The 26,630-nt window shown below is 43.2% G+C and overlaps 1 pseudogene; it reads right to left on the bottom strand.

Moving 5' to 3' along the window:
- Nucleotides 1-62: 62 nt before the first annotated feature.
- LOC129834127 (uncharacterized) lies at nt 63-25,208 on the bottom strand (annotated as a pseudogene).
- Between the last annotated feature and the right edge of the window lie 1,422 nt (nt 25,209-26,630).

The raw sequence follows: 26,630 nt of genomic DNA, 5'->3' as shown, positions 1-26,630 counted from the left end.
CATGTTAAACATGTTTTTCGGCTAAACATTTTGCTGACCAAAAAAGTTCTAAATTAAAGGAATACAATGTAGAAGTTCTTTATTAGAAAACATTTATGCATGAGTGTTCACACAAAACTCACAGCAATTACAATACTTGGAGTAAATACCCCAAAAGGATTTGCAATGTGTTATATAGGCTAGATTATTTTGGTGTTACAGAAATATTGGTAACACTTAACACAACTTCAGAAAGTAGTCTACTGGACTACTTATAAACCATTAACAGAGCCTTTATAAAGTACACCATGTAAATTGTTGCCGAAATACTTTACAGGTAGACAAGAATTTAAAAACAATTTAGAAACATTAATTCTCAAATAATAGAAAACATCACTGTACTTTTGATATAAGCGTATTCATGTGGTTCTCTCTTTACATTTAAAACAATTACATTTAAGCATTAAAATACGATTTTATTCAACCTTAAACCAAACAAAATAATTGTCAGCCTAAACTGAAGACTACAACTCGGCAACGTGCAATAAATAAATGCAGAAATGTATTTTTCTTCACTCAGAGAATAGGCCGATAGCAAATATGTCTCTTCAGAAGGCTAGGTCAGTACAGGTGCAGCAAAGCTGGGACTGAGACAGAAAAACAGCTTCTATCAAGGCCATCAGAATGTTAAATAGCCATCACTAGCCGGTTACTTAACCCTGCACCTTAGAGGCTGCTGCCCTATATACATAGACATGGACTCACTGGTCACTTTAATAATGTTTATGTAATCGGTGTGAAATGGCTAGCTAGTTATTGGGGTGAACGCTAACAGCATTTCAATTGGTGACGTCACTCGCTCTGAGACCTTGAAGTAGTTGTTCCCCTTGCTCTGCAAGGGCCGTGGCTTTTGTGGAGCGATGGATAACAATGCTTCATGGGAGGTAGTTGTTGATGTGTGCAGAGTCCCTGGTTCGGGGCGAGGAGGGGACGGAAGCAAAACTGTCACATTTACATACTGCTTTACTCATCTCATATGTATATACTGTATTCTATTGTATTTTAGTCAATGCCACTCCGACATTGCTCGTCCTAATATTTATATATTTCTGTATTTATAAATGTGATTGTATTGTTAGATATTACTGCACTGTTGGAGCTAGGAACACAAGCATTTTTGCTACACCCACAATAGCATCTGCTAAATATGTGTATGTGACCAATTTGATATAAATAAATAACCATCCATTACAATAGCCTTGCAGGGCTACTCAAATATATTACACGTATTGTTTAACATTGTAGTTGTGTGGGAGAGAGTCCTCTTGGCCCATTGGGGGTGAGGGGGTTACACATCAGAAGGGGAGGCCATTACAGAGCTGAAACTAACAGCACCATCAGCAGTCCCAGAAGGTGACAGAGGACTAGGGCACAGTGCCAGCCCGGATGAACTGCCTGCATTGGGACAAACAGAAAAGCAACACTAACTGTATGGCGACAAAGTCAACATCAACAATAGAAGCAGCATACAATTGTATCCTACATCCAACACTCCCTCAAACCTTGAGCTGTCCTTCTTCCACTAGATCCTGATTCCTCTTCTTATTCAGACTCAACGTTACAAAATATACATGCTGAAAGTATGTACTGACATAATACGCATCTAATTTAACTACCCTCTGCTAAGATCAAGACAATGTTAGCTTCAGTGAAACATGTAAGGCTGACCACGAAAACCCGTCGGATATCAAGCCCTCATAGTTGGGAAAAAGCCCGAATCTGGAAATTGAGATTTTGGTTGTTAAAGGATTATTTAAACGCTTTACTTTATTGTAATGTAAAACATATTGTATCATTACTTACGGAAAATAGTTAATTTCCCAGGTTTGTCGTCATTAGCCAGCAATTTGCTCAATGTGAAAAACGCTAGTTTAAACTTGCCTGAGAGTGTTCCAGTTGATTTGGCACATTCAAGACAACATGCAACAGATCAATGAAATCAGGCTAGTTAAGACAGAATAATTTGCTAGATAGTTAGTAATATAATAGTATAAAGTTGTCATTCACAATCAACAAAGTAGTTATTAATACAAGTGGGTCAGATTTTCATTTTGTCTATAAGTAGCCGTAGGCCACGCCAGAGCAAACGTTCATAAAAGAAGTTCACACATTCTTCCGATGTTGCTTGATCAGTGGGTTGGCCTGTTCGCTGCCAAAATGACATGAAAAGGGATCAAAATATATAAACAGTATTGCCTTAATTTCATTTAGATTTTAGGTAACAAAGCAATTGAGATCCTATTCTAAAACTTGGTAGAAGCAAGAGGCATCATGACGTCATTATCTGTCATTTTGAGCCACAGCCAATTTCTTGCTAGCCCTGGCCACTCGCCTTCACTCCCTTCAAAAATGTAAAATAGGATAGGTGTAGATGAATTATCTACCAACACAGTTATACCAATCCCCCCTGCCTTTAATCTTTGAGGGGGTGTGAACGAGTGCACAGGCGAGAATGGGTATAATTGGGATTGGGCTCCTGTCATTGTAGCATAGTCTACACGCACGCAGTCTTTCCTTTTTGTAGTTAGTCAATCATCAAATTAAAATGTACTTGATCAATCATCGTTGAAGCTGACTTCTCAGATAAATAGCGATATTGCTTGTTTGATTTAGATAGTTAGATGTCATTACTTTGAGCAAAGCTGCCAGTATGCTCTGAATTACCGGTAATCAATCATTATTTTACAATAATTATTATCTTCTGTCACCTCATCATGGATGGAGAGATGAGAGCATCTTCAATGAGGAGAAAGCAATGTATATTACGCTAGTTAAGTACACAATCTATTAGCTAGACTTTATAAAACCTACCAGATCTTCACTACCTGCATCTACTTTGTATTTGTTCAAGGTAGCTTTAAAAAAAATAAACATTTCACGATATGAAGGGTTTCCCTAGGCCGCCACACATATGAAAAGACGTTCAGCACCATTTCGGGCGGTAGGTAGCCTAGTGGTTAGAGCATTGGACTAGTAACCGAAAGGTTGCAGGATCAAATACCGAGCTGATACGGAAAAAATCTCTTTCTGCCCCTGAACAAGGCAGTTAACCCACTGTTCCTAGAAAATAATAATTTGTTCTTCACTGACTTGCCTAGTTAAATAAATAGACATAGCTGCACACGTGACGAAAGCAATCGCTGTTTATAGGAGAAACATGCTGATCTGGGCTGGGTCAAATACGACCTGGACAATTCACATGAACACAAAGAAAAATAACAAATTTATAGGGGGCAATACAGAACATGGAAGATAAACTGACATGTGTTATTGAATCATGGGCATTTTGAATCCTCAAACTTGTCTGCCTGGATGAGGGACACAGCCAAAATGGTGTAAGTCCTTCAACCTTCACCAAAGATGACATGGCCATATCTGGGAGGCCAGCTGCAGATAGTAACAAGTTATAAGAGGATTTGAAACTAATTTCAGGCACAAGACATATTTGTGGTAGCAAAACAACAAAAGGCATGCTGTACCTGCCAGTGCTCCAACCTCAATGAAGACCTCAGGGCGCCAGGAGCTTATGGGTCCAAAAGCCAGGCTATGGCTCAGCAGTCCCGTTAAAGCCTACTGCTGCTCTTCTGAACAGGTCAGCCTCAGACGGCCCAGCCTCAGAACTGCCTTACCTCAGCCAGGAGGGGGAGAGGTGAGTTACAGACAATTATTTATTTATATACACTGCTCAAAAAAATAACACATCCTAGATCTGAATGAATGAAATATTCTTATTAAATACTTTTTTCTTTACATAGTTGAATGTGCTGACAACAAAATCACACAAAAATTATCAATGGAAATCAAATTTATCAAACCATGGAGGTCTGGATTTGGAGTCACACTCAAAATTAAAGTGGAAAACCACACTACAGGCTGATCCAACTTTGATGTAATGTCCTTAAAAGAAGTCAAAATGAGGCTCAGTAGTGTGTGTGGCCTCCACGTGCCTGTATGACCTCCCTACAACGCCTGGGCATGCTCCTGATGAGGTGGCGGATGGTCTCCTGAGGGATCTCCTCCCAGACCTGGACTAAAGCATCCGCCAACTCCTGGACAGTCTGTGGTGCAACGTGGCGTTGGTGGATGGAGCGAGACATGATGTCCCAGATGTACTCAATTGGATTCAGGTCTGGGGAACGGGCGGGCCAGTCCATAGCATCAATGCCTTCCTCTTGCAGGAACTGCTGACACACTCCAGCCACATGAGGTCTAGCATTGTCTTGCATTAGGAGGAACCCAGGGCCAACCGCACCAGCATATGGTCTCACAAGGGGTCTGAGGATCTCATCTCGGTACCTAATGGCAGTCAGGCTACCTCTGGCGAGCACATGGAGGGCTGTGCGGCCCCCCAAAGAAATGCCACCCCACACCATGACTGACCCACCGCCAAACCGGTCATGCTGGAGGATGTTACAGGCAGCAGAACGTTCTCCACGGCGTCTCCAGACTCTGTCACATGTGCTCAGTGTGAACCTGCTTTCATCTGTGAAGAGCACAGGGCGCCAGTGGCGAATTTGCCAATCTTGGTGTTCTCTGGCAAATGCCAAACGTCCTGCAAGGTGTTGGGCTGTAAGCACAACCCCCACCTGTGGACGTCGGGCCCTCATACCACCCTCATGGAGTCTGTTTCTGACCATTTGAGCAGACACATGCAATATTGTGGCCTGCTGGAGGTCATTTTTTTACAGGGCTCTGGCAGTGCTCCTCCTTGCACAAAGGCGGAGGTAGCGGTCCTGCTGCTGGGTTGTTGCCCTCCTACGGCCTCCTCCACGTCTCCTGATGTACTGGCCTGTCTCCTGGTAGCGCCTCCATGCTCTGGACACTATGCTGACAGACACAGCAAACCTTCTTGCCACAGCTCGCATTGATGTGCCATCCTGGATGAGCTGCACTCCCTGAGCCACTTGTGTGGGTTGTAGACTCCGTCTCATGCTACCACTACAGTGAAAGCACCGCCAGCATTCAAAAGTGACCAAAACATCAGCCAGGAAGCATAGGAACTGAGAAGTGGTCTGTGGTCACCACCTGCAGAACCACTCCTTTATTGGGGGTGTCTTGCTAATTGCCTCTAATTTCCACCTGTTGTCTATTCCATTTGCACAACAGCATGTGAAATTTATTGTCAATCAGTGTTGCTTCCTAAGTGGACAGTTTGATTTCACAGAAGTGTGATTGACTTGGAGTTACATTGTGTTGTTTAAGTGTTCCCTTTATTTTTTTGAGCAGTGTATATATATATATACACACACACACACACACACACACACACTAGGTGACTTACAGAGGGCAGTGTTTGAAGTCACGAGCCCCCATCTTGGCACTCCTATCATAGTAAAAAATGTTTTGAAAGTTATAGAAATGCATTTATTAATGTCTCCATTTATTTTTGCCATGTTTATTATATAAGTCACGTTAATGCATACTTTTAAATTATATTATGTGTGCTTACCATAAAATATATAGATGTTTTGTTTCCCCTTAAAGTATACATTTTAGAAAGTACAAATTGTACTGTCCCCACTACGACAACAAAAATACATGCAATTTGTCTTTGAAACATTTCATTGAAATCCTTTGAATTCCATTCATTCCTTAGCAAGACTGATTCTTCTGGGGAGTGCCAATATGGCCGACCTGTGGCTTCAAAGCCGCTCATTGGCCAATACATAGCATCAGCAATCCAGGGTTTTTCTATAAACTAGGGTTCCAGTGAGGATTTCCTACACTGGACAACTTGTTATAGCTGTTTGTAAGTAATCAATAATAATCTGCTAATTTTTTTATGTCATTACATTAAGATAAGAGGGGATCATAGCTATAGTAAAACAAATTCACAAGTTTATTTAAACCTACTGTGTGTTTAACCTTTTATCATGGTTGGTGTCTTGACTGATTTGTCCAAAATAGTGTGACATAAAACATGGCTTTTCTGTCCTTGGATTTATGGCAGTGTAAATTGTTGTTATATAATATATTAAGCATTAATCAGTAAAATTAGCCATTACACTTGAACCCTGTAAGAATCCCAGATCTAGCTGTAGGACAGTTTTTTGTATAGTGATCTCAGAAATGCAGTCTAACTACATCATTTAGTATCTCCTTATGTTGTGGGTAAAACAGTTTCATGAGCACACAAATCCAAAATAATGTATGCATTGCAAAATCGAATGCTTCTGACCGAAAGAGTCACCTTACCTACAGTTGAAGTCGGAAGTTTACATACACTTAGGTTGGAGTCATTAAAACTCGTTTTTCAACCACTCCACAAATTTCTTGTAAACAAACTATAGTTTTGGCAAGTCGGTTAGGACATCTACTTTGTGCATGACACAAGTAATTCTTCCAACAATTGTTTACAGACAGATTATTTCACAATTGCAGTGGGTCAGAAGTTTACATGCACTAAGTTGACTGTGCCTTTAAACAGCTTGGAAAATTCCAGAAAATGATGTCAATGCTTTAGAAGCTTCTGATAGGCTAATTGACATAATTTGAGTTAATTGGAGGTGTACCTGTGGATGTATTTCAAGGCTACATTCAAACTCAGTGCCTCTGCTTGACATCATGGCAAAATCAAAAGAAATCAGCCAAGACCTCAGAAAAACAATTGTAGACCTCCACAAGTCTGGTTCATCCTTGGTAGTAATTTCCAAACGCCTGAAGATACCACGTTCATCTGTACAAACAATAGTACGCAAGTATAACCACCATGGCACCACGCAGCCGTCATACCGCTTAGGAAGGAGACGTGTTCTGTCTCCTAGAAATGAATGTACTGTGGTGTGAAAAGTGCAAATCAATCCCAAAAAAACAGCAAAGGACCTTGTGAAGATGCTGGAGGAAACAGGTACAAAAGTATCTATATCCACAGTAAAACAAGTCCTATTACGACATAACTTGAAAGCCCGCTAACATGAGAAGCAACTGCTCCAAAACTGCCATAAAAAAGCCAGACTACGGTTTGCAACTGAACATGGGGACAAAGATTGTACTTTTAAGAGAAATGTCCTCTGGTCTGATGAAACAAATATAGAACTGTTTGGCAATAATGACCATCGTTATGTTTGGAGGAAAAAGGGGGATGCTTGCAAGCTGAAGAACACCATCCCAACCGTGAAGCACGGGGGTGGCAGCAACATGTTGTGGGGGTGCTTTGCTGAAGGAGGGACTGGTGCACTTCACAAAATAGATGGCATCATGAGGTAGGGAAATTATGTGGATATATTGAAGCAACATCTCAAGACATCATTCAGGAAGTAAAAGCTTGGTCGCAAATGGGTCTTCCAAATGGATAATGACCCCAAGCATACTTCCAAATGTGTGGCAAAATGGCTTATGGACAACAAAGTCAAGGTATTGGAGTGGCCATCACAAAGCCCTAACCTCAATCCTATAGAACATTTGTGGTCAGAACTGAAAAAGCGTGTGCGAGCAAGGAGGCCTACTAACCTGACTCAGTTACACCAGCTCTGTCAGGAGGAATGGGCCAAAATTCACCCAACTTATTGTGGGAAGCTTGTGGAAGGCTACCCAAAACGTTTGACCCAAGTTAAACAATTTAAAGGCAATGCTACCAAATACTAATTGAGTGTATGTAAACTTCTGACCCACTGGGAATGTGATGAAAGAAATCACTCTACTGTTATTCTGACATTTTACATTCTTAAAATAAAGTGGTGATCATAACTGACCTAAGACAGGGAATTTTCTACTAGGATTAAATGTCAGGAATTGTGAAACACTGAGTTTAAATGTATCTGGCTAAGGTGTATGTAACTTCAGACTTCAACTGTAAGACAGAGGTCTCAATGTGAGACAGAGTGGCACTCTCGTGTGACCTGCCCCACTTTGAGAAAACCCAGGAAGCACTGAAGAACAAACTGCTGCCTCTCAAACAGCTGTGTCTGTTGAACCTGGTCCCGGCCCTGAATCCAGAGGGCTCCGACAGCACCCGACTCCCACTGGCGCTGACTCAGAAACAGCCTCACTTTACGCCCCTGGGTCATCAGCCTGACTAGGGGCCAACAGGCCAGGGGAGCATAGCACCTGGACAACTCTAGGAGTCCTGTCAGTGGACACCTGCAGGATTCTTTTACAAATCCATCCTTTCCCGATTCCTGGTGTCATGTAGCAATTGTAACATCTCTCAATAACTTTAAGGACACCCAAATTAATGAATCATGACAATGGTCAAATCAATTGCAAAGGAACTAACCTTGAATAAATAATGGAAATAGATGTGTTAAAGACTGAGGGAAAAGTAAAACAGGAAACGCACTTCGGGAATCTGCTGCAGCGTCTCTTTGGGAAGGAAGAAAAATAATAATCTGTCCACTTGATTGAGTGTCTCAGGGGTCCAGTTCTGAACGGGGCTAAGAGCGCACAAAAAGGCTCATTTTTCATTTGACGTGAGGAGACAGAGGAGTTATCACGAAAGGTTAAATGGGGTGTGTGCTGTAATGTGGGGTGGTTGTTTAAGAGGGTGCTACAGTACCCAAAGTTGCCTGGCTCCTGTAGGATCTGTGCGACGATGTCCCTCTTGCTGCTGTTATAGCAGAACTCCCGGAGGAACTCCAGGCTCTCCACAAAGAAGCTCCGCACCAGCTGCACAAACACCTCATCCACTACATAGGTCGCCATGATGCCCAGTGAACGGAATTCATCCTCAGTGAACTCTCCTGTGTACATGCCCTGGGGGAGAGAACATTTTCGATTTATACCTGTAGATTATTTTCAACATAAAGATTTCAAATTGAAGACACCAAAGTTAAACCCCAGGCTTAATGTGTTGGCAGTAATGGGGTACAGGAGAGGGTACTGACAAGTCTCTGCTCCATCTTGTCCACCAGAATATCCTGTTAGGTACTGGGTAGGAGCAGGAAGTGATGGAGTCCTTCACAATCATCTTCCTGAAAGTATCCATCATGTCAGCAGGGAACTTCTTAATAGTGCTCACCCTGCAAATGCACACAGACAAGAGCATGTACACACACACAAAGTTGACAGTGATGCATTGTTGATGCTCAAACCATCTGTAGTGATGATTAATGGCAGTAAGACCGACTCACGGCAGGGCCAGAGCGATCTGCGCGCCAAACTCTCCCAGCAGCTCAGAGAAGAAGTCAAAGTAGTACAGCTCCTCGATGATGCACTTTTTCTGTAAGTCAAGACAAAAGCATGAGGGTCGTCAATTACGCTTATATTACAGCTATCTTTATACCTGACATCTGGCATGGTTCCACTGTTAACCATAATCCTTTGAGCCAGTTAATTGAGTTAAGTATTTGCTCATCTACCAGTGAGGAATGGAGAGGAACAGACTGCTTATTCATGAATGCAAGGACACTGCGCATTGAGGAAAATGATGGCTTGTCCCGGAAGAGCTGTCGCAGGGCTGTGCAGCTTACACCTCGAGCAATGCTTCCAAGGGCACTGTATAACCAGAGAGACAAAATAGATTACAAATATGAATGGGAGCACATTCACAAGAGGTTAGTAATAAATCAACTGCAGCTACGTTGACATGGATATGCACTCACAGAAACGTCTCAGTGGAAAGATTGGGCATGGTCTTCACTGCTTCTTTATAAAGAGTTTTAGCCTGGGAAAAGAAACCAGAAGCGATCATTAGTATTGATCACAAACCATCTCCCAACACACGTTGAGAAAGCCAGAGAGAGAATACCCTGCAGTGCTATAGAGGTGATTTGCGGTTTTGGAATACGGTTTGAGTGTTTCGAGGTGTGTAGTAATTCAGTAGCACAGTATTGTTGTGCTTTGCCACTTCAGTGTGCATAAACATGCAGGATGAGGGAGCTGTGATTTAATGGTGCTGGCAGGCCGCCCTCAAGCCCATTAGTAGCAACAGACAGGGGATTATAGGGCAGCTTTCATGGCCAGTGTGGTGAAACAGACCAGACCAGCGCTAGGCTAGCAGCAGGGCCATCACCCGTCTGAGACACCACCACATAGTGACAGCTGGGACCTGGTGTGTGTTGACAGTCACAGATACGCTGCGTGTGTTCAGAACATAGAACAGCCTATTTAAACAGTGAGGGCAGGGGTTGTACAACAGGCCGACCTCTCCACTGATGGTTAATTATTTAACATCTAATCAAGACCGTGTCATACACACCTCTGCATGACACAGGAGACCCACATTGCGTAACATGCTGACATCTCTAGACACACACTCAGAAATCCTTTTCAAACCTCTACATTTCATTGGGTGAATAAAATCACAAAGTATTTAGGGATAGATAGATGTTCCTATACTGATATACATGAATTGTATCCCCTTGAAAACGACTTGCAGGTAACCGGTATTGCTGGAGCAGAGAGGACATGAGTCAGCTCATAGATGTTACCTGCTGAGTGTTCCAGGCCTGTCTTCCTGCCAAGGTCCTGTTGGTGGGAAGCAGGGGCTCCACCTTATCCAACCAGCCAGTCACCTCTGGTGAGCCCTGGACAAAGGTCAACACAACACAGACAGTATAGTGACTAAACACCAATTCAAAGATAAACACGTAGATATAAAGTGGATTTCAATGGTGACTAAATAGGCTTCTGACAGACACTATCGGTACACACAATATGTTGGTGGAATGTAAATACATGTTCACAAACCATAAAAAAATAACTCGGGCAGACAGAAAAGACGGGTAATTACAAACGTCTCAGAGCGACCTCATTCATACATAGTTGGCACCTCCTCTCTAAGAAACAGCCCAATTCTGAGCCTGCCCAGTGTGTCAGTCTATACCTGGCTCTGGTCCTTATGGAGCATACAGCTCCAGCTGGCACAGGGCCACAGCACCCCTATCTTACTGTCAGGCAGGGCAAGGAGTCTGGGTACACCTGGGCATGCCAGCTGTGGTCCCCCTCTACACTCCTCCTTTCCATTCACTCTCCATTGGTTATGGTCATGAGCCTTGTAAACATACCTCCCACTGAGCCAAGAGTAGCAGCGTACTGCCGAAGCCATGTTACTGTGTACCTTGTCGATTGTCTTCATTTAGTATGAGTGAGCATGTCACTGTTTGTGAGGATGGGGGTCAGTGTCGGTGTGTCCCTCTAAGGCCGTACCCAGAGTTTGGTGGTGATGGTGTTGGCCTGTGGGGTGTTGAGGCCGGGTGTGTGCAGGACGATGTCAGGCAGCGAGGACAGCAGGATGTCAGAGGGCAAGTTCCACAGAGTATCAACCTTCACCCCACTCACCAGAGAGCCCAGCTTCTGCAGCTGCCCCAGCAGAACCAGCTAGAAGGGCCACAAGGAGGGAGAGAGAGCAGAAAAGAGAGAAAGTGAGAGCGAGAAAGGAAGGTTGTGGATATGAAAGAGTGGGGGGGGGGGGATATGGAGAAAGAAAGACAGAGTCTATTTCTAACTCATCATTCAAACACTTTTAATAATGCAAAAATCATCTGTTAAATGAAACTAGATACAAAAGATCTGACAAATTGTCCTTGCTCTTTGTAACACTATACAGCTATTAGATACTAAGCTAATACAGGAAGAGAGTCATCTGGTGTATAATGAAGTAAGGAAACACACATCTTGACAGGGTTGTGTGGTTTGCCATGGTGATAGTGTGTGTCCTTGAGTCACCCCTGGCCAGACTGCACTAGGCTTTGGGCCAGCTGGCTCAGAATGGACCATTACTATGCACAGAAGCATTAGACTGAAACAGAGACACTCTCAAACATCTAGCATACCATATCTGAGACAATACACAACCCTGTTTACAATCCCTTTCTGAAACAGAAAGCCATGTCCTTCAAAAACAGAAATAATACTGTTGTTTAGAGACACTTTGTCCACAATTACACTGGCCTAGAATGACATCACAAAAAGAAGATGGAACAAATCATTATGACTGGTCTTAACTCTTTAATTAAAATCTATATTATGAAGATGGAAACTACTTGGGAAAATGAAGAAAATCCCACTAGGCTCAAAACAAAAGCTTTGTTTTCTGCTTCTGTTTCCCCACCCTACCATTCCATTGACTAAGGCCCCTTATGGCGCATGGCAGGCAGCAGCCGTGGGGCACACGTTGAAAATGTGGGGTTAGTTGTGCTTCTGTAATCAAAGGGGCACCTCCAGAACCCCCCTCACCTCACCTGGGGTCAGACTGCTGCAGACTGGCTGCTTGTCAGCGGTCACAAAGCCCCTAATAACCAACCCCCATTCTAACCCCATAATCATCCCCGCCCTCTGTTACTGAAGCCAGGCAGCACTGCGCAAACCCAATCAGGTATGAAAACCAAACAGAAGGTGCTCCATTAGAGCTCTCTCTCTGAGAGTATGCTTGTGACGACTGTTGATGATGATCTTCTACCTGTGCAGGAGTGAAGGGCACAGAGGCCAGGGCTGTCAGCACAGGGCTGAGCTGGGATTGGCAGAGCTTCTGCAGAAAGTCCACACCCAGCCAGAGCAAGAAGGGAGCCAGCTGAGACACTCGGGTGGCGGAGAAAGAGCCAGGAGACTGAAGCTCACTCCCATTCAGGAACAAGCTGGAGATCTGAAGAGGGATGGTCACAAGCACAACAAACACACACACATATATTTACACAGGAATCACACAAAGTGCAAAAAAGACATTCAACCCATATATTAGTCTACTTCTGTTCTTTATTCAGGTGGTATTAGTTTATCTTTAGCTTTTGAAAATGCCCAAAGAGCATTTAACATCATACAACAGAAACTGTATGATTTAAAGCTGATTTTAAATTCGGGTAAAACAAAATGCATGGCATTTTCAAATGCCAGGCATGTTACTAATCATGTCATTGCTACATTGGCTGGACATACTATAGAGCAAGTTAAAGTGTACAAATATTTAGGTGTGTGGGTTGATGATACGCTGAGCTTCACTGTGCATGTAGAGAACTTGATAAGGAAGCTCAAGCTGAAAATAGGATTGTACTACCGGCATAAGGCTCGTTTTTCTTTTGAGGCCAGGAAGGAGCTGGTACGATGTACATTACTGTCAGTTTTAGATTTTAGTGATGTTATACACTGCTCAAAAAAATAAAGGGAACACTTAAACAACACAATGTAACTCCAAGTCAATCACACTTCTGTGAAATCAAACTGTCCACTTAGGAAGCAACACTGATTGACAATAAATTTCACATGCTGTTGTGCAAATGGAATAGACAACAGGTGGAAATTAGAGGCAATTAGCAAGACACCCCCAATAAAGGAGTGGTTCTGCAGGTGGTGACCACAGACCACTTCTCAGTTCCTATGCTTCCTGGCTGATGTTTTGGTCACTTTTGAATGCTGGCGGTGCTTTCACTGTAGTGGTAGCATGAGACGGAGTCTACAACCCACACAAGTGGCTCAGGTAGTGCAGCTCATCCAGGATGGCACATCAATGCGAGCTGTGGCAAAAAGGTTTGCTGTGTCTGTCAGCGTAGTGTCCAGAGCATGGAGGCGCTACCAGGAGACAGGCCAGTACATCAGGAGACGTGGAGGAGGCCGAAGGAGGGCAACAACCCAGCAGCAGGACCGCTACCTCCGCCTTTGTGCAAGGAGGAGCACTGCCAGAGCCCTGCAAAATGACCTCCAGCAGGCCACAAAATGGGCATGTGTCTGCTCAAACGGTCAGAAACAGACTCCATGAGGGTGGTATGAGGGCCCGACGTCCACAGGTGGGGGTTGTGCTTACAGCCCAACACCGTGCAGGACGTTTGGCATTTGCCAGAGAACACCAAGATTGGCAACTTCGCCACTGGCGCCCTGTGCTCTTCACAGATGAAAGCAGGTTCACACTGAGCACGTGACAGACGTGACAGAGTCTGGAGACGCCGTGGAGAACGTTCTGCTGCCTGCAACATCCTCCAGCATGACCGGTTTGGCGGTGGGTCAGTCATGGTGTGGGGTGGCATTTCTTTGGGGGGCCATGTGCTCGCCAGAGGTAGCCTGACTGCCATTAGGTACCGAGATGAGATCCTGAGACCCCTTGTGAGACCATATGCTGGTGCGGTTGGCCCTGGGTTCCTCCTAATGCAAGACAATGCTAGATCTCATGTGGCTGGAGTGTGTCAGCAGTTCCTGTAAGAGGAAGGCATTGATGCTATGGACTGGCCCGCCCGTTCCCCAGACCTGAATCCAATTGAGCACATCTGGGACATCATGTCTCGCTCTATCCACCAACGCCACGTTGCACCACAGACTGTCCAGGAGTTGGCGGATGCTTTAGTCCAGGTCTGGGAGGAGATCCCTCAGAAGACCATCCGCCACCTCATCAGGAGCATGCCCAGGCGTTGTAGGGAGGTCATACAGGCACGTGGAGGCCACATACACTACTGAGCCTCATTTTGACTTCTTTTAAGGACATTACATCAAAGTTGGATCAGCCTGTAGTGTAGTTTTCCACTTTAATTTTGAGTGTGACTCCAAATCCAGACCTCCATGGGTTGATAAATTTGATTTCCATTGATAATTTTTGTGTGATTTTGTTGTCAGCACATTCAACTATGTAAAGAAAAAAGTATTTAATAAGAATATTTCATTCATTCAGATCTAGGATGTGTTATTTTAGTGTTCCCTTTATTTTTTTGAGCAGTGTATATATATATATATATATATATGCAGGCCTCAGCCACTACCCTGAAAGCACTTGATTCAGTGTATCATGCAGCCCTCAGGTTCATTACAAATCAGAAACGTCTAACACATCATTGTGATCTCTACAGCGCTGTTGGCTGGTCGTCATTGACCTTGCGTAGGCTTAAACACTGGTATACACTGATTTATAAGGCCATATTGGGTAAAATGCCATTTTATCTCTGTTCTTTTTTAGTCAGGTCAGTAAATAAATATAAATTACGGTCCCATTCTGATTTGCTTCTAACAGTACCAAAAATTAGAACAGGTCATGGTAGAAATAGTTTTAGTTACTCAGCTCCGTGGTCCTGGAATTCTCTCCTGAACATTTTAAAATGTGATGATCTAGTTTCGTTGGTGGAGTTTAAACACTTGATCGATGTATATATCATAGAAGAGTGTAATTGTTTTTAGTCAAGATGTTTGTGTTTTTAATGTAATATGTAATTGTTGTACTGTATGTGTGTTTATAGTTTTGTTTAATGTTGTGTTAGTGTATGTAAGTTGTTTTGTCTGAATCGTTGTTCCCCCTGCTGCTATTGGACCAGGTCTCTCTTGGAAAAGAGATATTATCTCAATGAGACAAAAACCTGTATAAATACAGGTAAAATAAAATAAAAAAAATTCACTCATACCCATATAAGTTTCCCCTTCAACTTTTCGGTGAAAAGGAAAGTAGTTCTATGGTAAGGAATAACAGTGTCAGTCTGTGTCTGTCTGTGACAGCTCCACTTACCATGTCCCTGGGGCTCCTGAGGCCCTGGACAACACATGTCCTAATGTTGTCCTGAAATCACAGAGAAGGCCTCTGTGTTTCTGTACACCCGCAGGTCCTTTGGGTCTGACAGACACGTCAGGTTGCCAAGCCTAGGGAGACAAAGATGATAATTACTCAAGCATATCCAAAGATACTTTTGGATCCCAAACAGTTGGTTACTTCAGTGTCTACCAGAATGTTGAGTTTCATAGGACTAGGGAAAGTATTTTCTTAAACGCATACACTCAAATCAGTTTGTTTGAAACCAAATATTTCTGCAAGAGGATACATGACCAACCATCGATCAAATATTGTGACACTGACCTCCTGAATTGTTCAGCTGTTAGATTTCTGAACGTCCCTATGAGGCTCTCAGCCACAAACTCCTGCTGTAGGTGGCTTATTTTAATTTTATTTTTTTCACCTTTATTTAACCAGGTAGGCAAGTTGAGAACAAGTTCTCATTTACAACTGCGACCTGGCCAAGATAAAGCAAAGCAGTTCGACACATACAACAACACAGAGTTACACATGGAGTAAAACAAACATAGTCAATAATACAGTAGAAAAATAAGTCTATATACAATGTGAGCAAGTAAGGTGAGATAAGGGAGGTAAAGGCAAAAAAAAAAGGCCATGGTGGCGAAGTAAATACAATATAGCAAGTAAAACACTGGAATGGTAGATTTGCAGTGGAAGAATGTGCAAAGTAGAGATAGAAATAATGGGGTGCAAAGGAGCAAAATAAATAAATACAGTAGGTAAAGAGTACAGTGGGGGGAGAGGTAGTTGTTTGGGCTAAATTATAGATGGGCTATGTACTGGTGCAGTAATCTGTGAGCTGCTCTGACAGCTGGTGCTTAAAGCTAGTGAGGGAGATAAGTGTTTCCAGTTTCAGAGATTTTTGTAGTTCATTCCAGTCATTGGCAGCAGAGAACTGGAAGGAGGGGCCAAAGGAAGAATTGGTTTTGGGGGTGACCAGAGAGATATACCTGCTGGAGCGCGTGCTACAGGTGGGTGCTGCTATAGTGACCAGCGAGCTGAGATAAGGGGGGACTTTACCTAGCAGGGTCTTGTAGATGACCTGGAGCCAGTGGGTTTGGCGACGAGTATGAAGCGAGGGCCAGCCAACAAGAGCGTACAGGTCGCAGTGGTGGGTAGTATATGGGGCTTTGGTGACAAAACAGATGGCACTGTGATAGACTGCATCCAATTTATTGAGTAGGGTATTGGAGGCTATTTTGTAAATGACATCGCCGAAGTCGAGGATCGGTAGGATGGTCAGTTTTACAAGGGTATGTTTGGCAGCATGAGTGAAGGATGCTTTGTTGCAAAATAGGAAGCCAATTCTAGATTTAAGTTTGGATTGGCGATGTTTGATGTGTGTCTGGAAGGAGAGTTTACAGTCTAACCAGACACCTAGGTATTTGTAGTTGTCCACATATTCTAAGTCAGAACTGTCCAGAGTAGTGATGTTGGACGGGCGGGCAGGTGCAGGCAGCGATCGGTTGAAGAGCATGCATTTAGTTTTACTTGTATTTAAGAGCAGTTGGAGGCCACAGAAGGAGAGTTGTATGGCATTGAAGCTCGTCTGGAGGGTTGTTAACACAGTGTCCAAAGAAGGGCCAGAAGTATACAGAATGGTGTCATCTGCGTAGAGGTGGATCGGAGACTCACCAGCAGCAAGAGCGACATCATTGATGTATACAGAGAAGAGTCGGTCCAAGAATTGAACCCTGTGGCACCCCCATAGAGAATGCCAGTGGCCCGGACAACAGGCCCTCCGATTTGACACACTAAATTCTGTCTTGAGAAGTAGTTGGTGAACCAGGCGAGGCAGTCATTTGAGAAAACAAGACTGTTGAGTCTGCCGATAAGAATGTGGTGATTGACAGAGTCGAAAGCCTTGGCCAGGTCAATGAATACGGCTGCACAGTATTGTTTCTTATTGATGGCGGTTAGGATATCGTTTCGGACCTTGAGCGTGGCTGAGGTGCACCCATGACCAGCTCGGAAACCAGATTGCATAGCGGAGAAGGTATGGTGGGATTCGAATTGGTCGGTAATCTGTTTGTTGACTTGGCTTTCGAAGACCTTAGAAAGGCAGGGTAGGATAGATATAGGTCTGTAGCAGTTTGGGTCAAGAGTTTGAAGAGGGGAATGACCGCAGCTGCTTTCCAATCTTTGGGAATCTCAGACGACACGAAAGAGAGGTTGAACAGGCTAGTAATAGGGGTTGTAACAATTTTGGCAGATAACTTTAGAGAGAAAGGGTCCAGATTGTCTAGCCCGGGTGATTTGTAGGGGTCCAGATTTTGCAGCTCTTTCAGAACATCAGCTGACTGGATTTGGGAGAAGGAGAAATGGGGAAGGCTTGGGTGAGTTGCTGTGGGGGGTGCAGTGCTGTTGACCGGGGTAGGGGTAGCCAGGTGGAAAGCATGGCCAGCCGTAGAAAAATGCTTATTGAAATTCTCAATTAATGGGAATTTATCGGTGGTGACAGTGTTCCCTGTCCTCAGCGCAGTGGGCAGCTGGGAGGTGGTGTTCTTATTCTCCATGGACTTTACAGTGTCCCAGAACTTTTTTGAGTTTGTGTTGCAGGAAGCAAATTTCTGCTTGAAAAAGCTAGCCTTGGCTTTTCTAACTGCCTGTGTATGTTGGTTTCTAGCTTCCCTGAAAAGTTGCATATCACGGGGGGCTGTTCGATGCTAATGCAGAACGCCATAGGATGTTTTTGTGTTGGTTAAGGGCAGTCAGGTCTGAAGAGAACCAAGGGCTATATCTGTTCCTGGTTCTACATTTCTTGAATGGGACATGCTTATTTAAGATGGTGAGGAAGGCATTTAAAAAAAATAACCAGGCATCCTCTACTGACGGGATGAGATCAATTTCCTTCCAGGATACGATTAGAAAGGCCCGCTCGCTGAAGTGTTTCAGGGAGCGTTTGACAGTGATGAGTGGAGGTCGTTTGACCGCTGACCCATTACGGATGTAGGCAATGAGGCAGTGATCGCTGAGATCTTGGTTGAAAACAGCAGAGGTGTATTTAGAGGGCAAGTTGGTTAGGATGATATCTATGAGGGTGCCCGTGTTTACGGATTTGGGGTGGTACCTGGTAGGTTCATTGATCATTTGTGTGAGATTGAGGGCATCAAGCTTAGATTGTAGGATGGCTGGGGTGTTAAGCATGTTCCAGTTTAGGTCGCCTAGCAGCACAAGCTCTGAAGATAGATGAGGGGCAATTAGGCTTAGGGTGTTCATCAGCAACACATCCATTCCATCCAACAGCTAGGAGAGAAGAAACACCACTCAACTCTGGTTTACCGTGCACGATGATGAAAACGTCGTTTTCATATGTATACCGTTTGAAATTAAGACAATGAAAACGTATACTCTTTTGCACTGTATACACGTACAATGTTGCACAGTGCTCAGAGAAATAGATTGTTTATAATAGTAATATAATTTTTTTTCTCAAAAGGGGGATAAAATGTCATCTGATTGTATTTTAACCAGCAACTCTCAGGAACTAACCCTGATCACGTTCACACATTTTTACAGTGTGTGTTTTATCAGCTGTTATACAATATGATAAAAAACACAGGACTTTTAACTGCACTGGGCCTTTAATGTCAACGACTTAATAAACTTAACCCAGTACCAGAACTTAACCCAGTACCAGAACTTAACCCAGTACCAGGACCAGTGGCGTACCACAGTTTCGTGGGGCACTCAGCAACGTCTGTGAAAGGTCTAAGCATTTCTTATGGGGGAAAATAGCTAACTTCCTACAATTCAACACATTTTGCCATGGGGCAAATCAGATTTTTTTTTGCAGTTTTATAGCTAATACCATGCTATTTTGCATTTTTAAAGCTAATTTCCTCCAATTATTGCGGGAGCTGCAGGAGGCTGTGGTATGCCAGTGACCAGGCCATCTAAGCCAAACACCTAGTTGCTTCTACCAGGAGGTTGAAATTTGGCTACAAGTGGATCTTTGAGCAAGACAACAACCCGAAGCACACATCAAAATCCACAAAGAAATGGTTAATTAACCAAAGAAAAATCTACATTTTGCAATGGCCATCTCAGTCTCCAGATGAACCCCATTGAAACCTGTGGTTTCAATGCAATTGTATTAGTATAAAATAAATAGAAATTCTGTATACAATACAGCTCAGTATTTGTATTATTTAATTTATACAGTCTTTTTTGCTCATCTTTATCAAGGGTGACAATTATTTTGGACCTGAGTTTACATGCAACGATCATATTCACATTTTAAGCATTGAAAGATCACTCACTATTCTTCACATAGCCAACCTTAATTCATGCATTCTGTTTACTTATTGAACATTGGCTATGGACACAATGGAGACGACTGACGACTGCCTGGCTGTGGCGGCTCTGGTTTCACAGAGAGGTGTCGTGTCTGTTACCTGAGCAGGTGAGAGGTGCTGGAAGCTGTGACAGAGCAGGTAGACGATCAGGTTACCAGTGTCCCTGATGAAGGAGGGGCTGCCGGCTGTCATGTTGAGGGAGCTGAGCGCTCGGCTGTACCACCTCCCAAAGGCCCTGCGCTGCCCCACCGACAGGCTCCTGATGTTGCTGTTGATGCTATTTCTCCTGAAGATAGAGACAGAGAGCAGAGAGGAATGTAGGACATACTTGTTAACCTGAACAAAAAGCAGAGAGCAAAACATGACTGGGAAAGCACATCTCATTCAGAGACTCAAATGACCCAATATAAATGAAGGCCAAAGCAGTAGTTTAAATAGAAAATGACTCCAATGTTGGGAGTCTGTCTCTGAATAGAGGGGGTAATTAACAGCGTAAGTCCATGACCTTTGATTCTAGAATAATAAGAATTCTATAGCCATTCAGTACTATATGTACATCTATAATGCAGAAACCAACATGCAAGGACATCTTGACTCATGATGACTTGTATCAGAAGCCTACTTAACTTACACAATGAGGTTGGTCTGTAAGGGGGGCAGTGACTGGATGTCTGCAGGGCTGACCAGGGCAAGTAGGGGTACCAGTTCAGGAAAGAAGCTCCCGTCCCTGACCAAGTGGGTATGGAAAAGCACAGAGACCATGGTGCCTAGGTAGTCATCTGTAAGCTGGGACAGAGAGAGGTGAAGTGATTATCCTGTGTGAACATAGAGCTGAAAAGATTGCTACATTTTATTTTATTATTTTATAAAAATGTATTCAAATCAGGTTGTCCCATTGAGGTCAAGTGACTTCAGTATTTTCCATGGAAGACCTGTCTAAGAGGACAACTGATATGAAGGGTGTTATATTACCTGCAATGTTCCCTGGTTCCTGCTGAAGTACTGCAGTATCTGTCTGACTGTGGTGATGTCCACTGCACTCAGCACTGCCCTCAGATTGGCCAGAGGGATACGGAAATACTCCTGTAACAGAATCACACCACATACTAAAACCAAACACCCATAAGCCAGACAAGAATATCATAACAAAAACTGTCACCAAGCAACAATAAATGATAAACGAACTAAAAAATCTCTACCTAACAAATACTCATACCTACAAACCTTTCTACAAAGCTAACTTATGGAATTGTTTTAAGATGGTCTACCAAGGACCATTTAGCTATTAGATTTTGAATTTTAGAACCCCTGTAGGTAACCCCAAAAATATTTTTAAGATTGAATTTGGCCTTACTGCTATTAGCCCATAGAAACACATTGAGTAACATATTCATACACAGAAAAACATAATCATTTTGACTATCAAAAGGAAGTATGTTTTGAAGTGTCTGTCCTATATCTGAGAGAAATTATTATTATTTATTTTTAAACTGGTACCGGGTTACCTTCAGACGAGTGTTGAGGCTTGTTGGCGTCGTAGAGCAAAACATGTGTTCGTGAGTGTCAACTTTCGTATTTGGTACCATATTTTTAGCACGTAATGACTACATCAAGCTTTTCATCAAGACTCTACACACTTTTTAGATGCATTTGCATTTTGTTTTGGTTGTGTTTTGGATTATGTTGTGCCCAGTAGATTTGAATGGTAAATAATCTATTGTGTGATTTTGGAGTCAGTTTTATTGTCAATAAGAATATATGTTTCTGAACACTTCTACATTAAATGTGGATTCTACCATGATGCTACTCATTGGGTGCTAGGAATATGGGACCAAACACTACATTTTTGTCTTCAAATGGGGGGACTAGATACATTAAGTGCTTTTATTTCTAAACGGTAAAACAGATATGTTTGAAAATACACTGAAATAAAAAGGGGACATTCTGTACGGTCACCCCATAAAAAGTTTGATCTCAAATCCAAAATGTTGGAGAATAGAGCAAAATTAAACGTTTTAGCTTCACTGGCCAAATAAATACGTAGGGGAGTATTTGTTAGTACCTAAATTACCAGTCACAAATGTAAAAAGACCTAATAAACATCAGTCCTACTTCTGTCACCTTGATGAGGAAGAATCCATCATTGGTCACATGTCTTCCTGTTTGCATCAAACTGGTCAGTACTTTCTGTTATGGAAAAACAAACAAATCTTCAAGCTTATCATTTGAATGGTTAAAGGTAAAAAAAATCAAGATGGACAACAGCAACAACACAGTATCAACAACAATAAACATATGTGATTAGTGTTGGCTTGTCATTCAATCTCATCCAGAGGAAGAGATTTAATGTCCCCTATCAATGACAGGTGTGAAACTGTGTACACCATCTGTTGACACAACAATAGCCTTCATGGTAATTGATATAAACGCAGCAAAAAAATGAAACGTCCCCTTTTCAGGACCCTGTCTTTCAAAGATAATTCGTAAAAATCCAAATAACTTCACAAACCTTCATTGTAAAGGGTTTAAACACCGTTTCCCATGCTTATTCAATGAACCATAAACAATTAATGAACATGCACCTGTATAATGGTCGTTAAGACACTAACAGCTTACAGACAATTAAGGTCACAGTTACAAAAACTTAGGACACTAAAGAGTACTTTCTACTGACTCAGAAAAACACCAAAAGAAAGATGCCCAGGGTTCTTGCTCATCTGCGTGAACTTGCCTTAGGCATGCTGCAAGGAGGCATGAGGACTGCAGATGTGGCTAGGGCAATAAATTGCAATGTCCGTACTGTAAGACAGCACTACAGAGAAAGGACGGACACCTGATCGTTCTCGCATTGGCAGACCACGTGTAACATCACCTGCACAGGGTCGGTACATCCAAACCCTAGAAAAGTCCGGGAACTTGCAGGTGCCTTGGTGGAAGAGTGGGGTAGCATCTCACAGCAACAACTGGCAAATCTGGTACAGTCCACGAGGAGACGCACAGGCCTTGTGACCTGAGGGAAATGTATAGATGACCACCATTCATTCAGGACTGTTCAATGTAGCAGTTTACAATACACACAATGTTGGAATTCTTTATCTGCAGATGAAGTCTGCCCAGCCCACCTACCCCAAAGCACTGCAGCAGGACCCTCTTGTTGTCAAGGTTGGTCTCCCTCTCCACATAGAGCACCACAGACTTCAGCACATTGAAGCGGATGTTTTCAGTCACACGTAGGGACATCATCTGGCTCTCCTCCAGGGCCACCAACAGCACCACGGTCACACTGGTGGCCTGGTCAACCACAGAGGCCATATGTGTGGTCAGGAGCCCCTCCAAGCGAGGCTGCAGGGCCTCCACCCCGCTGCGCAGCAGCAGAACCTGCGTCTGACTGGAGCCTGGCTGACAGGCTGGGCTGAAGTCGGCAGTACAAGTCCAGTTCAGCCTCCTCACAATGTCTCTGACCAGGCAGGGCTGGGAGTATGTGGAGGCGCTGTTGGTTTTGCCCTGGCGGTTTCCTTTGGTGTAGTTGGTGCAGAGCGTGCCCACCCACAGGCTGGAGGGCTCCTTGGTGAGCAGGGAGAGGAGGCCATTGTTGGTGCAGACGGATGAGGCAAAGTTGGCCTGGTCGCAGTCCCAACACAGGGCCAGGAGAGCGGCGTCAGGAAGTGCCACTGCCCAGCTGTGGTACTGGCATTGTTCTACTGGCTTAATTAAACCTAATCAGGCCTCCTCCTTTTCCCCCTCCACCCCCAGGGCCAGTGTGGTTAGCACAATACGCCATGTATTGTCCAGGTGGAAGAGTGGGGTAGCACCGTGGCGTTGGCGCACACCTGAGTGAAGTTCAGAGAGTCCAGCTCAGCACAGAGAGCCAGGTCAGTCATGTCTACAATGATGGACTTGTTCCGGTCAGATATTGGCACACCTGGGGCAGGATGTCCTTGGTCTCCTTGTTGACACAGACAGACATGAGCCACTCGTCCTGGGGCTCTAAGGTGAGCTTCTCAAACAGGGGCATGTTGCAGCACACGTTCTTATTTAAACCCATCTGGTCGTGTTGCCAGCAGAGCTTCACCATTGACGGGTCCACCAGCACCTTGCTCCACTTATCATAGTTGCACCAGTCTGGGATGCTGAACACCACAGGCGGGTTGGTGGGTGGAGAGTTAAGGGAGACAGTGCAGTATTCTCCAACACATACAGTAGCACTATTACAGAGCAGTTCATTCAGAAAGGTGGCATTGGCACACCTCCAGTACAAAACCCATGTCATCATTCTGGATGCACGTGGATATCATATTTATGGTGATTTCCATCACGGTTTGCCAAGCTCAAGTGATACAGTCTTGTCAATTCTGCCTCCAAACCACAGTCCGTTCTCCCAGACAAAACACACAAACGCTTTAGGGAGGTTTTCTATTAATCCATCTTCTATTAGTGGTCTATACATGGCAAATACACTACCCAGGACACCATAATAAGCGCTCAAGTCAACGCCCGCTAACATGGTGCCTGTTCTGACATTTGGGTCCTCTAAACGTTTGTCTGGGCTGATGCCGCTCCTGGCATTGGCATAAACGTGATTTTCGTTGGATAAATCGTGTATTCGATCTATCAATTCTTCTGTTTCTGTCAAACACGCTGGCGTCCGGGGAACCTTTTCTTGATACAGTGCGTGGCAATGAGCGCACTGGTCTTGCGGCATCGCAAACCATCCCCATAATACAATTTAATACACCAACTAGTAGCTTACATTTAAGACGAATAAAAACATGAACTCTAAAAATCAAATACATAGCATGCTTCAAACAAGTAAATTCGCTTTATAATTATTATCGTATCAAAGTTGGTAGAATGCAAGTAGCCTAACTTACTTACCAAGGATGCTAAGGGCAAAAAATATTTGCGTCCTTAGCAGCATTCTCAAAGTACATGTGGAAAATAGCTTGAAAAGTCCACTAAAATGCTAACTATCCAGTGCATTCAGAAAAATATTTACTTTTAGGCCTATTATCCAGGCTCACTACAAAGGCAATAGTTACGCCAATCATCCATAGTTCTTGTACATTCCTGGAACCAAAATCAAACACCCGTCTTTGTCAAAGCAATTTTGTCGTCTCCCCTATATCTGTTCTTGCTTCCCTACTTCAGATTCCTTTTATGCTTTGCCAAGTAGTGGCCCACTTATAGTGCGCTAAACGAACGCTACCTGCCCCTTCGCCTCCATCACGGCTCCCGTGTCCACCTGCAACTCTGTCCATGAGCTAAAAGTAGCTTGATTAGAAACAGTGGCAAAAATAAATAAAAATAGGTACGAACAAAGGGCTGTGAAATGCACATTACGGATTTAGCAAACAAACTTCTGTCGGTTATGAAATATTAATACGTCGTGTTCAGAGATCCTATTAAATTAGTATTCTAATTCCTAATTTTGGATTAAACCCTCTCAGTGCATTGTCGAACGCGAGCCTCTTCTCTTGAAAGGTCAAAAGCGCCGGAGACACCAGACAGGATGGTGGTTGCCTAAATCAATTAGTGTGGTTGAACAAACATATAGAATTGGGGTTATAAAACTGAACATTTAAAAATGACCTTTTCATGGATGATCATGCCAAGAAATGCTGTCCTCGTTTAGGATAGACAAAGATTTAATAAACACATCAGAACGTTTGAAATAGGCCTATATAAACCATATCCAATAATACAATGTTTAATAAATCCTATTTTTACATTTTCGCCTGAAAATTACATACCCAAATCTAACTGCCTGTAGTTCAGGTCCTGAAGCAAGAATATGTATATTGTGATACCATTTGAAGAAAAAAAACACTGACGTTTGTGGAACTTTGAAATTAATGTAGGAGAACACATTAGATCTGGTAAAAGATACACAATTTTAAAAAGTTTGTTATTATCATCTTTGAAACGCAAGAAAGGCCATACATTAAAGATAGGCTCCTATGTGTAATTTAGATTGTCCAAAAGATGGCAGCAGTGTACTGCAAAGTTTGACTGATCTCACTACACAATATTTTGCATCAAGTCTGCCAGGAGTATGCCCAAATGGGCCAAATTTGTAAATTTATACATTTAAGTACATAACTAAAGAACATACAAAAATACTATGGTACTAAACATTTTACGTTTACATACTTCCAGGAAGTCATACATGATAGATCATTAGCTTCCCTACAAAAAAGACACTAACTTTCACACATCTAGATGGGCGGGCGGGAGGGAGGGGGTGGGGTCAAACTGTAAACCCAATTCCCAGCTCTGGGATCCTCAGGATGACACATTCAGTAATCTTGCTCTGATTTAAGTACATTATTTACCTTCAGAGGTTAATGTATCAAACCAGCTGCAATGTGTGTGTTGTACCATTCTAAAACAATAGCATGTTACTTTTTTGGTAAGATTGGACTGCAGTTAGATTAACAATAATTTAAGTTTTCTGCCCACATGTCTATGTCCCCGAAAGTTGTCTGTTGTTTATACAACATTTTCTAGTCACATTATCGCATATTGAGCAACAATCATCCCGGTTTAGGGATACCGATCCCGAGGTTTTAAGTAGGCTATTTAGTCTGGTGTTTGATATAGGCTCAAATAGGATAAGGAACTATATGTTCAAGAGGGGCTCAGTGTTTTAACTGGACACCAGTAGGCCTACCTACCCGCACCTGTCCACCCCCCCCAAAAATATCTTCCTTTCTCAGTAAAATGAATGGAGAATCTAGAGCCCTCTAACTTAACACAAAGCAAGTTCCATTGCATTTTTCCCATTATTACCCCCTAATCTGGGACTGATTTAGACCAGGAACACCAGATGCAATTAATTATCAGGTAGAACAGAAAACCAGCTCCAGACCTCATAGGGTAAG

Source organism: Salvelinus fontinalis, chromosome 35 (genome assembly GCF_029448725.1).
Source record: "Salvelinus fontinalis isolate EN_2023a chromosome 35, ASM2944872v1, whole genome shotgun sequence".
In the NCBI taxonomy this organism is placed as follows: domain Eukaryota; kingdom Metazoa; phylum Chordata; class Actinopteri; order Salmoniformes; family Salmonidae; genus Salvelinus; species Salvelinus fontinalis.
This window is presented reverse-complemented; position numbering and strand designations above follow the sequence as displayed.